At 43.5% G+C, this 16896-nt stretch overlaps 1 long non-coding RNA gene across 1 annotated transcript in view; it reads right to left on the bottom strand.

The window, feature by feature from the left end:
• Window positions 1–10885: 10885 nt before the first annotated feature.
• LOC141145805 (uncharacterized) overlaps window positions 10886–16896 on the bottom strand; it is a 125097-nt gene continuing 119086 nt past the window's right edge. The window contains exon 3 of the long non-coding RNA XR_012244649.1: window positions 10886–10997. This is a non-coding gene — a long non-coding RNA (uncharacterized lncRNA). The remainder of the gene's footprint in view (window positions 10998–16896) is intronic.

Here is a 16896-nt window from a genome sequence, read left to right as displayed (position 1 = left end):
AGATGTCCTGGGAGTTTCTGGTTTCTAACTGACAGCCCCATAAATACTCCAATGATATGTACTACATGCTTTATGTATAAGTAAATAAAAATAAATTTATTTTTATTTTTATGGATGGATGGATGGAGAAGAGAAATAAATAAGTAAATAAAAATAAATTTATTTTTATTTTTATTTACTTATTTATTTCTCTTCTCCATCCATCCATCCATCCTGTCGGGTTCAGCCTCTCCCGAATTCAGAAGACCCCCCCCCCATATAGGCTGTAAATCTCCTGAGGAGGTGGGTTCCCGTGGTGCTGGGATTGTAAGGTACCAGCACCGCCCAGGACAGCAGATGCTCTTCCGATGATTTCCTCTCAGCAAGTGTGCCAGGACCTCCCCTCCAGACAACTGAACTCCCGGCCCCTCCCCTACACACCCTCCTCTGATCCAATAAGGGCTTATTGTGTATAAGGTATAATTTGAGAACCCAAGGTGGATCAATAGGAAGGAGACCAGAAAAAGGGGGCATAGGAGCAGAATTTGAGTTTTGGTGGTAAGGAGGGCTTCAGACAAGGCTACAGATTTTATCAAATTTGACTTGTGGAGTCTGTATACCGGAGAGAACGCCATCTCCCCATAGACGCACCAGAGCAACATTACCGATTGGATTGGAACAAGCACAGTCCTCAATGGATACATAAAGGCACTACTTTGGTGTCAACAAGGTGAGAGTTCTGGGAGCCCCTAGTGGGTATCCAACACCACGAAAGTCACGAGATCTCCTATCAACGCACTTGCACTTTTGATGTTATACTGTATTTATTATTTAACATTTAATTCACCTGATTGATTGGCACCACAGTCACGTTTTATTCACTCATGGACTATTAGATTTATTATTATGTATGGGGGATTTTTAGCTTATTATCACCCAATGTGAGTTTATTATTTATTGATTATTTAGTTTATTTAGAAGTTTTGCGCAAAATCACAGACACAATTGTTGATTGTGGTATTCACAGAAATGTGGCACATAGCATGCTGCAGTGAACAGTCGGTGTGGTCAAATGTGCTAACAGTGGGTGGGGCTAAAACAGACGTAATTGAAAAAAACAAATCTACTCACAGTATGCATGGCACACATATGCCCCATCTGTGTACACTTGTACATGTGTGCCTTAATCGTTGTGCCACAATCTCACAGACACTTAAAAAGCACAATCATTTTTTTTTTTTTTAGTTAAAGTGAAAGCCCATGCAAAAACTAAAATCCCTGCATCTATAGCCACCAACATTTTAACACTAACCTATCTAGCCCTGAAAAGAAAAAATCAGTATACATACTGCTGAGTACACGTCCAACAAAGGCTGTGAAATGAATGGGAAGTGATGTCACCAATAGAGTTACTCTGGGGCTTCTGTTGACGGATGTGTCCTCTGCATCCGCCCACACAGCGAAAATGCGGCTGACAGTGTAACGAAATGTCCCACACTCCACTTGAGTGCTTTTTTCATATACCACTTCCTTCCAGTCTCAATATAGATATCAGATATTCCAACCGCTGACAACCACAACCAAGACAATATTCATTTGGTTGCTCACCATAAACTGTTTATTAGAACAAGAACACAGTCTTATATACAGTTGAAGAGGAGGTTCCCCCCTCCTGATCATATTACTCTAACAATACACCTGTAACCAGAAGCATAAATTAACATGAGCTGATTAACTAATCCCTTAAAGCAGCCGATGTGACTCCATGCCCACCTGGCCATTGTTGTGATTAATCAGGATTTCACTACAGGTTGGACTTGCTGTCATCGAGCTTCGCACAGTAGATTATATATTATCATAAGTATAAACATAGGACACCTTCTCACAATAGCAGGAGCTCCAGTAGGAGTCGGCCTGTCTCCTACATTGTACAGAGGCCAATGTGATCAGCTCTTTCAATTAACATGTTGAGTTCAGAATCAAACAAACCAAGAATAGTCTTTATATATATCCTGGGAGATATTGTGAATAAATATTACTGCCCCATTTTAAGTAATCCAAGCCATATTTTCTCAGTCACCCTGTGCCCCTAATGGACACAAGGAGATGTAGACATAGGAGGTGCATGGGGAGCTGAAACAAGGGTTTCCCAACCTTTCCAAGGGATTCTGGGTTCCACGGGCCCTCCCGTCACAGACAGCTCAATGTGGGATACGAGCTTCCGCCGCTGGATATCGGGTTGGATTGCCTGTAGAAAAGGTATGTATACTGATTTTTCCTTTTCAGGGCTAGAGAGGTTAGTGCTAGAATGTTGGTGGCTATAGATGCAGGGATTTTAATTTTTGCATGGACTTCCACTTTAAACTTTTTCTTTGCATATGCTTTACTGCACACTGAAAATAGACAGAGCGATAACATTTTGTCTGATTCTACCATGCAGAAGGACTTCAATTAAATAGTCAGGGACTGCTTAGCAACCAACAACTGTCAAGACAATCAATACTTTGGTGTTAATGTACAATATAGTGCAGGAGTCTGAAATGCACACAGTCAGGAAGTTGTAATGCACAGAAAATAGGGGTCAGAAATTTTGAACCACACAAAGTGTAGGGGTCAAGAGTGTATAATGCCTTCCTGACCACTTCACTCTGTGTGTTATGCACTCCAGACTATACTACACTGTACTACATGTACTCCTGAACCCTGCACTCTGTACACTATGTACTCCTGAGCCCTGCACTCTGTACACTATGCACTCCTGAGCCCTGCACTCTGTGAGGTACACACCTCTGAACTCCTCATTATGCCCCCTGCAATATAGACCATATGGGGTTGATTTATAAAAGGTAAATAGACTGATCAATTTGCAAGGGAAGTTGCACTTTCCAGGGGGATTTGCTTCAAAGCTTAAAGTGGAAGTCCATGCTAAAACTAAAATCCCTGCACCTATAGACATCCACAATCTAACACTAACCTAACTTATCTAGTCCTGTAAAGAAGAAATCAGTATACATACCTTTTCTGAAGCCGATCTAATCCTAAATCTCTCCCTCCAGCACAACTTTAATCTTCACCTCCCTTCCAAAAAAAAATCTCTCCTCCCAAATCTCTCCTCTTTGCTTGAAAGACCCAACACAGTTTCCCTCCCTGCCCCTTAACTTACAAGACCTCAGATGCAGCTAAGTAATCAAGGGGTTTTCTTCCAGGCTCCCCTTTTCTGAGTGTCAGAGCTGTCTTTAACATTAGGCAAAAGGGACAGTTGCCCAGGGCCCAATCATTGTTGGGGGGCCCAAAGCAATTGCCCCTTGAGCCCACGCTGCCCTCAAATATTCTTCCCATGTAGCGGGTTCAGCTGATTCCCCACTTGCTCACCTGGCCGGTTGATACAAGCGGCCTCACTGCGAGTGTCACAGGGGAGAGGCAAGCTGTGGGCTGTATCTGCCGGAGCCCGCTCATCCCACTTCTCCCTATGTCAGCACCAGAGCGGCTCAGTGTTCCCCCGCTCGCCCCCACCTCTTCTGTGGTCAGCAGAGCTAAGTTGAAAGACACAGAGTGGGCTGTGATTGTTTTCCTTCACCCTTCTCCTGTCAACAGCGGAGGAGGGTGGATTATTAAAACAGCGGTTGGACCAGAGCAGCTTACAGAGGGAGAGACACTGAGAGTGAGTTAGAGGAATCGGTAAGCAGTGCAGTAACTTCTGGCAAACAATGGGTGAGCGGTGATGGTGTGCAGTAACTTCTAGCAACCCAATCACTGAGCGGTAATGGCGTGCAATAACCTCTAGCAACCCAATTAGTGAGCAGTAATGGTGTGCAGTAACCTCTAGCAATCCAATCAATGAGCGGTAATGGTGTGCAGTAACCTCTGGCAACCCAATCAGTGAGTGGCAATGATGTGCAGTAACTTTTAGCAACCCAATCAGAGAGCTGTAATGGTGTGCATTAACTTCTAGCAACCCAATCAGTGAGCAGTAATGGTGTGCAATAACCTCTAGCAATCAATCAGTGAGCGGCACTGATGTGTAGTAACCTAGCAACCAATCAGTGAGGTGTAATAATGTGAAGTAACCTCTAGCAACCAATTAGTGAGCAGTAAGGATGTGCAGTAACCTCTAGCAATTAATCAATGAGTCTGGACCAATAAGTGAGTGTGGACCATTTCCTTATGTTTACATTATTAAAGTGATTCTGAAAGGCTTTCTTTAAAAAAAATAAAATTAATAACATACAAGTTATACTTACCTGCTCTGTGTAATGGTTTTGCACAGAGCAGCCCCGATTCTCCTCTTCTTGGGTCCCCCGCTGACACTCTTAGCCCCTCCCCCCTGCCGAGTGACCCCCCAGAGCAAGTAGCTTACAATGGGGGCATCCAAGCAGGCTTGTTCCTGAGCCATGGCTCTGCGTGTTTATTCTCACACAGAGCTGCGGCTCGGCTCCGCCCCCTCTCTCTCCTGTGATTAACAGCAGCGAGAGCTGATGTCTCTGCCAATGAAGAGGTGTTTGCCCAGGGTCCAATCAATATGAAAGACAACCCTGCTGGGTGTCATGTAAAAGCACATATTCACCTTTACCTTTTCTCCTTAATCTCTCTCTTTAGCTAGGAGTAAGGAGTAATAAGAAGGTACTTACAGGTATGAAGAAACATGTGACTTACTCTCCTTTCTCTCATGTGACAATGTGACATTGCATATGTTTGGTGATTGGCCCAGAGAGTCCTCAGTCATGTGTAAGCTCCAACTAGAGTACACTAGTACTCTACCTCAGATAGATGTACACCTAATGAGTCACTCAGGTTTTTGTGAAGTACCAGGGATGGTTCAGGCTCACAGCAAAGGCTCAATCTCCAGGGGGTGTTCAGACCAGTGGATATCAGCAGATAGGACATTATATAGGGCAGAAAGCCCAACCATTAGATATAGAAAGAAAAAGGAGTGCACGTAGCGTAATTCCATTTGGAATGAATTAAATTTAATCAGAAAATATAAAGATTACACTCACATTTCCAAAGATAAAAACAACGCTTGTAAGACAGTAACAGCGGAATCAGCTAGACTTTTATTTTTTTTTTTTGCCTTTGCTGTGAGCCTGAACCATCCCTGGTACCTAACAAAAGCCTGATTGACTCATTAGGTGTACACCTATCTGAGTTCAATCATTTCGGTAAGCGATTGGTGACTTTGGTGGTGGATCTTCTATCAATTTTCACTAATTGTGTGACACTTACAGTCTGATATATTATTGTTTTGATACACTTGGATTGTTTTTTTCATTTCACTGGACTACTTTTTGGTTTATCACTTAGGACCCAACATTGGTCCCCATATTTTCACTTATGGACATTTATTTATTTTTGTACATTTTATTCTAAAGAATTGTACTCATATTTTAGCGCTGCACTTTACTTTTACACATTTATCAATGAGGAAAGGTTCATTAAGTTAAATATCTTGCATGGTCAAAGCACAGGTTCATTTTGGCTTCCCACCATTCACTTATACTTTTTTGTTTGTTTTAAGTATTTAATGCTTGCTGCATGGGGAAGGTATATCTGTAAAATGGGACTTTTTTTTTTTTAAAAAAGGGAAAATATGATATTTAAAGGACTGCCCAATTCAAACTCAGTAAACAAGGTCATGGAAGTAGACTGTGTGATCCTTGAGCAGAGCAAATTTTTAATTTGCTCATCTATAGATATGTTTGTTTTATCTGGTGTTGCTTTTGTGTGCACGTAATTGAACCAGCAACGTAATGCTTTTGGTGACTAACACAGTTATTTTCAGAAAAGCTTATAGTAGTTACAGCCTTTACATTTTTATATATCCCTGTTCACATGTGGATTTTAAAGTTTTCTTATCCTTACTCACTCTACAAATAAGTCAAACCTTGACAAGTACAATATTTGTATTCTACAAGTTGCCCTTTCCAGGAAATTACATTCCGAGAGCAAACAAGAACTTTCAAGGTATGTTATCTTTAGGAATGATATTAATTCCTCTAATCATAAAAAAAATCTAACTTTTGTCTGCTGCCATCAATGGAGCAAATCCACTGAAAACAGAAAAATGCTGCTTGGGGCAGAGAAAACTGCAACAAAAGCATAATCTACAGTATATATGGTGTTTTTAACATATTATTGATATTTTTTTGCTGGTTTTATGGACCAAAGAGACTATGGGGTTGTCTGATAAAATCGGTTTCAACTTGATAGGAATATGATTGACACAAAAAATTGCAAGAAAATACAAAAAGACAAAAAGAGTACATTTTTAATAGTAAAATAGGGCAGGCATGCATACAATATCAGCAATATAAAGAGAAAATGTAATAGTTGTGTGTCATTTTTCTTCTTTTTTTTAAGCTACTCTCCAGGCCGCTTTTAAACTGATATTTATGTTCAGACTGGAGGAAGCGGTATATGAAAGAAGCACTCAAGCAGAGTGTGGGAAGCAGTACCGTTACATTGGTGGCAAGCAGTGGGATTCTTCCTGCAGTCTGGGACATCCAAACCTCTTGGTCCAAGGTCCGGATAGCAGGGGAGGAGAGGTACAGATACCAGATGCCATGGAAGAGGAATTTGGAAGGAGTTTGTGAGAGATGTGGATACAGCACAGGGGACCATTGTGAGAGCAGGTCCTGCTGGGATGGTATGATTCTGTCCGCTGGGAACTCTGAAAGGAAGTGCTAGTCTGTGAGCAGTGACACCAGGGAAAAATTCTCTCCACCTTTCAGGAAAGGTATTGCGCGCAGTACGAAGTGCGAATGGTGTTTTGGGGAAAACAACTGCACAAGGAATGGAAAGCTGGAGTTAAGCAGGCTGGTCCAAGCGGAGATACAGCTTGACAAGAGCTACAGAGTCCAAAGCTGGTATGTAGCCCATGTGTGCCTGTGGACAGCGGACGACACCCCAACAGAAGGCTTTGGCTATGGAGGCCTGGTGCTGTTATTAGAGAGGCTGTCTGAGGACACTGACTTTGGGAGCGATTTGGAGTGGCTTTAGGAGGAAATCTTTGAATATAGAGAACGGATGCTAAATGTCTCAGAATTTCACTGGACACTGGAAGATTTGGAATTTCTAACCAATCAGGAATGGGAGCTGGAGATTGCCTACAGCCTGGGACTTTTCAGAAGTACCAGCCAAAAGTCCTGAAATCCCGGCTGAAGAGTCAGCAATGTGGTAGAGTAACAGGGTGTTTTACCCATTTCCGCCCGCAGCTATGGATGCAGAGGTCTTATGGCAGATGCAGCAAGGGTTGACTGACCTTGACTATCCTGTTTCTGCACAGGATGAGCTTTCATGGAGGAATGCATCTGTCCACCAGCCAGGTAAAGGTACGGGAGATGGAGCAGCCGGCTCATCTTCCCATTTGCAGTTCCAGAGCTCAGGAGAAGAGGAAGGCATCCTCATTCCCCAGCCACAGATCACAGAATGTATGGCTTTAATTTACTTTTCATCGGGGGGTGTTATGGATTACGAATCACCTGTCAAAGTGTTGGCACTGGGCCCAAGTGCCGCAAACCCGTGCCCTGGATTTTCAGCAATTCCAGAGACTAGTGATTTAATTGACTTTTCTGCTGAGGAAGAACGAAGTGAGCCTCCAGCAGAAGAGCTGGCATCAGGGCAGAACATCACTGAGCTCTACCCAGCACCAACAGCAGCTTCAGGTTTCCTGAGAGAAGAGGCAGCCAGCCTTTCTCCCACAACAGTGACAGGGACATTGGATTTCCTGCCAGCAGCATCTCTGGAGTTACAAGAAACTTCTCCAGCTAAAGCACTGACAACTGGACAGAGGGTCCAAGACCTCTGCTCCATACCCACGTCAGTTCCGGAGGCCCAGGGTGAGGAGGTAGTGGTCACTCCTGAGCAGCAGATCGGGATCCAGGGGGAGAGGGGAGAGGAGGTTGTCATTCTCACTCCCCAACAGTAAGCCAGAGCGGAGGAAACTGCCTTCCCGCCCCAGTTGCCGTTCCACAATCTGGATGGGGAGGAAGCCAGCCTCCCTCCCCAATAGTTAGCCGGAGTGGATGATGTGGAGTCCCCAGCCGAAGTACTAACAGGGCAGAATGCTACTGGCCTCTGCACACAACTATCAACCCTGCAGAAACTCCAGGGAGAGAACACAATCATCACCTCACAACTGCAGCTTGAGCTGGTTTTGGTGGATGGGCCTGCAGTCTCCACTGACAGAAACTCAGTAGGAGGGCTGGAAATTGGGCAGAGTGCTGCTGGCCTCTGCCCTCAACTAACAAAAGATGAATTTCCTGTGAGAGTAAATGGGACTTCGGTCTCCACTGACACAACCCCAGAAAACCATCTGGCATTATGACAGCAGGATAGCTCTGCAAGCACTAAGGGATTTTCATCTAGCCAAAGTGGATGGGACTACAGTCTCCACTTGTATACCCCAGGGATGCTATGCAGTCGTTCCAGATCCCCACCAGCATGACGGAGTGAGCCCAGCCACCCTGTCTTCTATCCAGCAGCTGAAAGGACTCCAGGGGGAGGGGCCAGTCTGCACTTCTCACCAGCGGGGAGAAGAGACAGAGGTTGGCTACGAGAGAGGCAGAGGTTGGCTGGGTGAGTAATGCTCTGTTTGGAATGATTTGTTTGGGGTACTGTGTGGGTACGGGCATTGGGGGACTGGAACTACGGACTAATTTTGAAGTCAACCTGTCTGGGGTCTCCTTCTGTGTTAGTCCCCTGCCAAAAGGGGAGATATGTGATGGGAGTCACTTTGAGTCGGGGGCTCATAGAACCCAGCTTACTTTAGAGAGGTTGGGAAACCCTTGTCTTGGCTCCCCATGCCCCTCTTATGTTTAACATCCTGTGTCTATTAGGGGCATAGGGTGACCAACAAAATAATGGACAAGTATTTACAGTGCCTTGAAAAAGTATTCATACCCCTTGACATTTTCCACATTTTGTCATGTTACAACCAAAAACGTAAATGTATTTTATTGGGATTTTATGTGATAGACCAACACAAAGTGGTACATAATTGTGAAGTGGAAGGAAATGATAAATGTTTTTCAAATTTTTTTACAAATAAATATGTGAAAAGTGTGGAGTACTCCTAACTAAAATCTAGTGGAACCAATTGCCTTCAGAAGTCACCTAACTATAATAGAGTCCACCTGTTTGTAATTTGATCTCACTATAAATACAGCTGTTCTGTGAAGCCCTCAGAGGTTTGTTAGAGAACCTTAGTGAAAAAACAGTATCAAGAAGGCCAAGGAACACATCAGACAGGTCAGAGATAAAGTTGTGGAAAAGTTTAAAGCAGGGTTAGGTTATAAGAAAATCTCCCAAGCTTTGAACATCTCACGGAGCACTGTTTAATCCATCATCCAAAAATGGAAAGAGTATGGCACAACTGCAAACCTACCAAGACATGGCCGTCGACCTAAACTGACAGGCTGGGCAAGGAGAGCATTAATCAGAGAAGCAGGCAAGTGGCCCATGGTAACTCTGGAGGAGCTACAGAGATCCACAGCTCAGGCGGGAGAATCTGTCCACAGGACAACTATTAGTCGTGCCTTCCGCAAATCTGGCCTTTATGGAAGAGTGGCAAGGAGAAAGCCATTGTTGAAAGAAAGCCATAAGAAGTCCCATTTTCATTTTGCGAGAAGCCATGTGGGGGACACAGCAAACATGTGGAGGAAGGAGCTCAGGTCAGATGAGACCAAAATTGAACTTTTTGGCCTAAAAGCAAAACACTGTGTGTGGCGGAAAACTAACACTGCACATCACTCTGAACACACCATCCCCACCATGAAACATGGTGGTGGCAGCATCATGTTGAGGGGATACTTTTCTTCACCAGAGACAGGTAAGCTGCTTAGAGTTGATGGGAAGATGGATGGAGCCAAATACAGGGCAATCTTAGAAGAAATCCTGTTAGGGCTATAAAAGACTTGAGACTGGGTAGAGGTTCACCTTCCAGTAGGACAACAACCCTAAACATACAGCCAGAGCTACATAGAATGGTTTGGATGAAAGCATATTCATGTGTTAGAATGGCCCAGTCAAAGTCCAGACCTAAATCCAATTGAGAATCTGTGGCAGGACTTGAAAATTGCTGTTCACAGACGCTCTCCATCCAATCTGACAGAGCGTGAGCTATTTTGCAAAGAAGAATGGGCAAAAATGTCACTCTCTAGATGTGTTAGAGGCACAGCCCCTTGAGCTGAGCCTCTAACAAATGCGGTTCCGCCCCAAGCTTCGGGCTTAACCTTGGCTGCTCCTCCTTTGCGGAACCCTGAACTGCTGAATAGACCTTAAGTGTACCTAACAGCAAGCATGGGTTGCCATAGGCTCCAGGCCTAGCAACCTGCAGCTTCTCAACGCACACCCACCCAGGCCGCAGCCTCGGGCAGGAAGAACCCCGATAACCTGACTCCTCCCAAATAAATAGCCTATCCCAGCATACACAGCGGTTAAAGAAACTATTGCTGATTTGCTGAGACAACCTAGTTACCCATCACCTGAATTTATTTGACAGAAGAGAGAGACTACACTAAAACTCAAACTTAGGACAGAAATCAGTGGATCAACCTATCAATTAGCCAGCCTAATTACCACCTAGCACAACTAGATTTATTAGCAGCCTTGTTTAGGATCAGGGTGCTACATTTGCTAAATATTTAATATTTTATACAGTATTCTAAAAATGGAATCATTTTTTGTCCTTACTTCTGCTATGAAAAAAGTTATGGCTCTTCTTACAGAATGCAATCCAAATCAGTCAAGTAATTGTCTATAATCCCAAATCATATTTAAAATTTACTAACGATTCCTCCTCCCTTACATAGTGCTTATCTCTATATACTAATTCTATTTTCCTTGCTTACCTTATCGTCTTTCACAGCATTAATCATATTAGACATTGCTTAATGTAATCCTATATTCCATTACCTCAAAGTTGCCTTCCACCTCAACTTCAACTTTCTCCGCAAACCAGTCATGTGACTGCATTCTTTCCAATCTGTGCCGTGTGTGTGGTGTATATCCAGACGCTTGACCTGTTGTGAAGGAATGAGAGCAATGATTCACATAGCTAAGCCATCGCTATTAAGTTCTCCCTAAAACATCTTTGGTTTTATTGCACAACTTTCCAACAGTCAAAGTATATTTTGGTAGAAAGAAGATTAAGAAGTATATTTTGAAATGCAGATAATTTAAAAGCAATATGAGGCTGGACATTAAGACTACCAAAAGATCCCTTGGTTGGTTCTGTCCAGGAGTGGGCCCCTATTAAAACCATAAACATTTGCCTCTTTAGTCACTTGTTTATGTTTTGTGTGTTTTTTTTTAAAAATTAATATTACTTTGCCCATAGTTGAAAAGTCACCTGAAATCAAATTGCTGCCTTTTCAATTGCCAGCCCTTAAAAGTGACACACTCCTAAACTAGGGGATAGGTTGCTGTCCAGTTAACAGATGTCAGACTTCAGATGACCCTTCATTTCTAGCAATAAAGTTCCTTCCACTTTTGCAGCCAAATTGAGATAGCACCAACTTTATATTTGCTAGGTGTTCTAATTCACATAGCATAACTTAAAATGTGTAATAAACATTGTTGCTTACATTTTTCTCAAAACTCCACAACTGAAGTTTTCCTCTGCTATGCAAGGGGGGCTTGGAAGTTAAAAGATAAATTCAGCTTTCTCAACACGTTATTGTATTTAGAGTGTAACATGTTGATGTTCGTCCTCCTCTCTCCTGGATCTGCTTCCTCCTTACTGTGACAGCCGGTGGGGGCCCTTCTCCCCGCACCCGCTGTCACAATTTGAAAACATAGCGGCTGTGTGGGGCTCTGTATCATTTATTCACAGAGCAAATTGGCCAGTATAGGGGATCAATGAACTCCAAACAGTCTATACTGCAAAGTTTGATGAAAGGAAAGTTGCCGCAAAAAAAAGATTTTACAGTGAGCTGTCAATGGCAAATATTTGTAGTTCCAGTATAAAAGGGGTGTGGGGTGCAGTACGAATACTATATAACATGGGAAGGGATTGAGAAGAGAGGAGTACTGCCAATTATCGGTTCTGGTGGGCTGCCAGGTGGCTGGAAGGACAAGATCACTCCATGAACCGGAGCACATCTAAGAAGAGCTTAATGCTCAGAAAGGGGCCACAGATCCAACCCAACCCCCCCCCCACATGCAGGAGAAGGTCAGGAAGGCGACGATCAGAGGCAGATGACGAGTATCTGGGGTAGGGCTGTGGGGCTGCTGCTCCTCGCTCCAGCTTGCCAAGGGAAGAGCCATGGCTGTTGCTTCTCCTCCCAGCCGAACAGGAAGTGGGTCCTGAGACCTAATTGACCTAATTGGCCTAAGATTCCCTGGCCAATCGGGTCTCAGGACCCACTTCCTGATTCGACGGGAGGAGAATCAGGAAGACAATAGCAAATATTAATTTGCTATTGTTACACAACTTGGTGAGTACACCCCTCACATTTTGTAAATATTTATTATACATTTTCATGTGACAACACTGAAGAAATGATACTTTGCTACAATGTAAAGTAGTGAGTGTACTGCTTGTATAACAGTGTAAATTTGTTGTCCTCTCAAAATAACTCAACACACAGCCATTAATGTCTAAACCGCTGGCAACAAAAGTGATTACACCCCTAAGTGAAAATGTCCAAATTGGACCCAAAGAGTCAATATTTTGTGTGGCCACCATTATTTTCCAGCACTGCCTTAACCCTCCTGGGCATGGAGTTCACCAGAGCTTCACAGGTTGCCACTGGAGTCCTCTTCCACTCCTCCATGATGACATCACGGAGCTGGTGGATGTTAGAGACCTTGCGCTCCCCCACCTTCGGTTTGAGGATGCCCCACAGATGCTCAATAGGGTTTAGGTCTGGAGACATGCTTGGCCAGTCCATCACCTTCCCTACCTACCGTCAGCTTCTTTAGCAAGTCAGTGGTCATCTTGGAGGTTTGTTTAGGGTCATTATGTTGGAATATTGCCCTGCCGCCCAGTGTCCGAAGGGAGGGGATCATGCTCTGCTTCAGTATGTCACAGTACATGTTGGCATTCATGGTTACCTCAAACTGTAGCTCCCCAGTGCCAGCAGCACTAATGCAGCCCCAGACCATGACACTCCCACCACCACCATGCTTGACTGTAGGCAAGACACCATCTGAACCAAATAAGTTTATCTTGGTCTCATCAGACCACAAGACATGGTTCCAGTAATTCATGTCCTTAGTCTGCTTGTCCTCAGCAAACTGTTTACAGGCTTTCTTGTGCATCATCTTTAGAAGAGGCTTCCTTCTGGGATGACACCTATGCAGACCAATTTGATGCAGTGTGAGGTATATGGTCTGAGCACTCACAGGCTGACCCCCCCACACCTTCAACGTCTGCGGCAATGCTGGCAGCACTCGTACGTCTATTTCACAAAGATAACCTCTGGATATGATGCTGAGAACGTGCACTCAGCTTCTTTGATTGACCATGGCGAGACCTGTTCTAAATGGAACCTGTCCTGTTAAACCGCTGTATGGTCTTGGACACCATGCTGCAGCTCAGTTTCAGGGTCTTGGCAATCTTCCTAATAGCCTAAGCTATCTTTACATAGAGCAACAATTCTTTTTTTCAGATCCTCAGAGAGTTCTTTGCCATGAGGTGCCATGTTGAACTTCCAATGACCAGTATGAGAGACTGAGAGCGATAATACCAAATTTAACACACCTGCTCCCCATTCACACGTGAGACCTTGTAACACTAACGAGTCACATGATACCGGGGAGGGAAAATGGCTAATTGGGTTCAATTTGGACATTTTCACTTAGGGGTGTACTCTCTTTTGTTGCCAGTAGTTTAGACATTAATGGCTGTGTGTTGAGTTATTTTGAGGGGACAGCAAATTTACACTGTTATACAAGCTGTACACTCACTACATTGTAGCAAAGTGTCATTTCTTCAGTGTTGTCACATGAAAGGATATAATAACATATTTACAAAAATGTGAGGGGTGTACTTCACTTTTGTGAGATACTGTATATGGTTTGTTATTGTATGATCTTCAGATTTTAAGGTGCTACCTTATGAGTATATTATTTTACTTGAATCTGTAATTTTCATTGAATATGAGAGGGGAGTAGGGATGAGCCCGATGTTTGCCGTTAGCCGAATTTAGAACATTATGGGGTGTTTGCGGGAAATTCGAGCCTCCTCGGAATGCCCCATAATGTACGACGAGAGCGTCAATGCACTGCGAGATTGCAGTGCATTGATGGCTGCTGATTGGCCAAAGCATGCATCTGACCTGCATGCTTTGACAAATCACAGCGCGCTCTGCTGTAAGAGCCACGATTGGCCAAAGTCAGGGTGCCCCACACTATGTTAGGCTGCTTACACCTATTAAGGGGCACCCCGCGCCAAGATTAAAACAATGGCATGGGGTCCCCCCAAAATCCACACCAGACCCTTATGAGAGCACGCAACCTGGCGGGCTGCAGGAAAATGGGGGGTGAGAGAGCGCCCCTCTCCTAAATAGTACCAGGCCACATGCCCTCAACATACTGAGGGTGTTTTGGGGTCTCCCCCAAAGCACCTTGTCCCCATGTTAATGGGGACAAGGGCCTCACCCTCACAACCTTTGCCCAGTGGTTGTGGGGGTCTGCGGGCGGGGGGCTTATTGGAATCTGGAAGCCCCCTTTAACAAGGGGACCCCCAGATCCCACCCCCATGTGAATGGGTATCCGGTGCATTGTACCCCTACACATTCACCAAAAAAAAGTGTCAAAAAAGTAAAAATGACAAAAGACAGTTTGGGCCAATTCCTTTATTAAAAAAAAAAATTAAAATGTCCTGCGATGTCCATTCATCTTCGATCACAGCCTTGACGGACCGAGAAAAAATAATAAAATGGAAAAACTCTGTCTCAATGGGAGGCATCCCCGCAACTGCAGGCTTTTTGCGATGACAGCTATTATATAGCTGAGGGCGGGGCCAACCGGTGATGTAAACGGGTGACCCAGCCCCCTTCTGTCATTACGTGATGTCACATGATGTCAGAAGGGGGCAGAGTCACCAACTTATGTCACCTGGTGGCCCTGCCTTCAGCTATATAAGATCTGACAGCGCAAAAAGGTCACAGAACCCCTCCCATCAAAGCAGAGTTTTTCAGTTTGTTTTTTTTTTGACGACGCTGTGATTGAAGATGGATTTACACCACGGGACTTTTTTTTTATAAAGAAATTGTACAATGTATCCGATACCCATTCACATGGGGGGGTGGGATCTGGGGGTCCCCCCCACCCACAGACCCCTACAACCACCGGGCAAGGCTTGTGAGGAAGAGGCCCTTGTCCCTATCAACATGAGGACAAGGTGTTTTGAGGGGGACTCCAAAACACCCTCCCCATGTTGAGGGCATGTGGCCTGGTACCGTTCAGGAGGGGGGCGCTCTCTCGCCCCCCCTTTTCCTGTGGCCTGCCAAGTTGTGTGCTTGGGTCTGGTGCATAGGATGCATTAAGGTGAAAAAACATGAGTAAAGAAAGAGTTAATACCGCGCTTAGCCTAAAAAACAAAGCAGCAACTAATAAGTGGAATACATACACCTATACAAAATAAAAAGAAAAATAGCTGCGCTAAAGGTTATACAGGTAATACTGATAAACCAATGTGAGACACATAAGTGAAAAAAAAAATGAAATAATATTGGTATGATAACCCAGAGGATGTAGGTGAATCATAAAAATAACAATAAAAATAAATAAAAATATAATAATGGTGTACAGTATACCCAAAAAATATTAAAAATAAATATTAAAAATATTAATAAAAATATAATTGCAAAACACAATGTTGTAAATGTTGTGACAATACAATATAATCTTCCACCACCATTGCGCTCACCAGAGGCAAGCAAATAACAGCTTGTGGCTATAACCCAGCCAAGGCCTTTAATGTGGGGATCATGGATGGATCACTCAAACATCAACCGAGACTCCGTGTAGCCGACACCTGCTAGGATGTGTGGAAGTGGGTACCAAATGTTGGCCGGGAAAACAAAAACGAAGCTCCCATAGTGTATTACCATTGTAAAATTTATTAATAAAAGGTAAAGATTGCACTTACAGACAAAAGTGGATAAAAAGCATGTAAAGCCGGCCGGGTTGCGATCGCCCGTCTGCTCAGAAAGTCTACCACGATGACGTCAGCACATTCTGTCCACCCGACGTACGTTTCGTCATAAATTGATGTCTGGTGGGGCACGGGCGATGCACTGATGCATCACGTTATATACACAACGATGTTTGGCCAAGCCTCGATCTGAGTTGAGGATAGAAACGCAAACAAATCAAGCATGGAGAACGGATAACATCTAGTCCTCCATGATAGATATGGGCAAGATATTGGCAAGGAAAAATAATTATGTTACATAAACAAAGAGTGCAGTACTTAGGAGTGTGCATAATGAAAGAGCCATAAATTAATATGTGAAGCACAGCCGAGAGCAATGATATAAATAGAATTAGAGGCATGAATGATAAAACTTAAAAAATGAAAAAATATATATTAAAGATAGAAAACGGATCACCCATGATTCAACTGGGAAATCCGAGGGGGTGTAAGTTGCATAAAAAATGCCTCATGGGCTATGGAGACATGACAAGGGTGGCAAAAAAAACACAAAAAAAACACGAACAGTAAGAGAAACTTTAAATGGTAGATATCTCAATCCTCAAATCACATGAAGTTTACAGTTAATTGATACAAGTAAATAAAACATTATTTTATATTGATAACCACAGAAGGTATCAAAAGACACAAGCAATATACAAATATAATTGGTATGAAATGAATAAACATCAATATAAATGAATATAATGAATAAATAAAAACTGAATAAAGACAGATGGACGAATGAATAATGAATAGAACTTGAATAATGAAGG

Source organism: Aquarana catesbeiana, linkage group LG05 (genome assembly GCF_042186555.1).
Source record: "Aquarana catesbeiana isolate 2022-GZ linkage group LG05, ASM4218655v1, whole genome shotgun sequence".
Lineage (NCBI taxonomy): Eukaryota > Metazoa > Chordata > Amphibia > Anura > Ranidae > Aquarana > Aquarana catesbeiana.
Note: the sequence above shows the minus strand (reverse complement) of the source record. Positions and strands in the feature narration are given on the sequence as shown.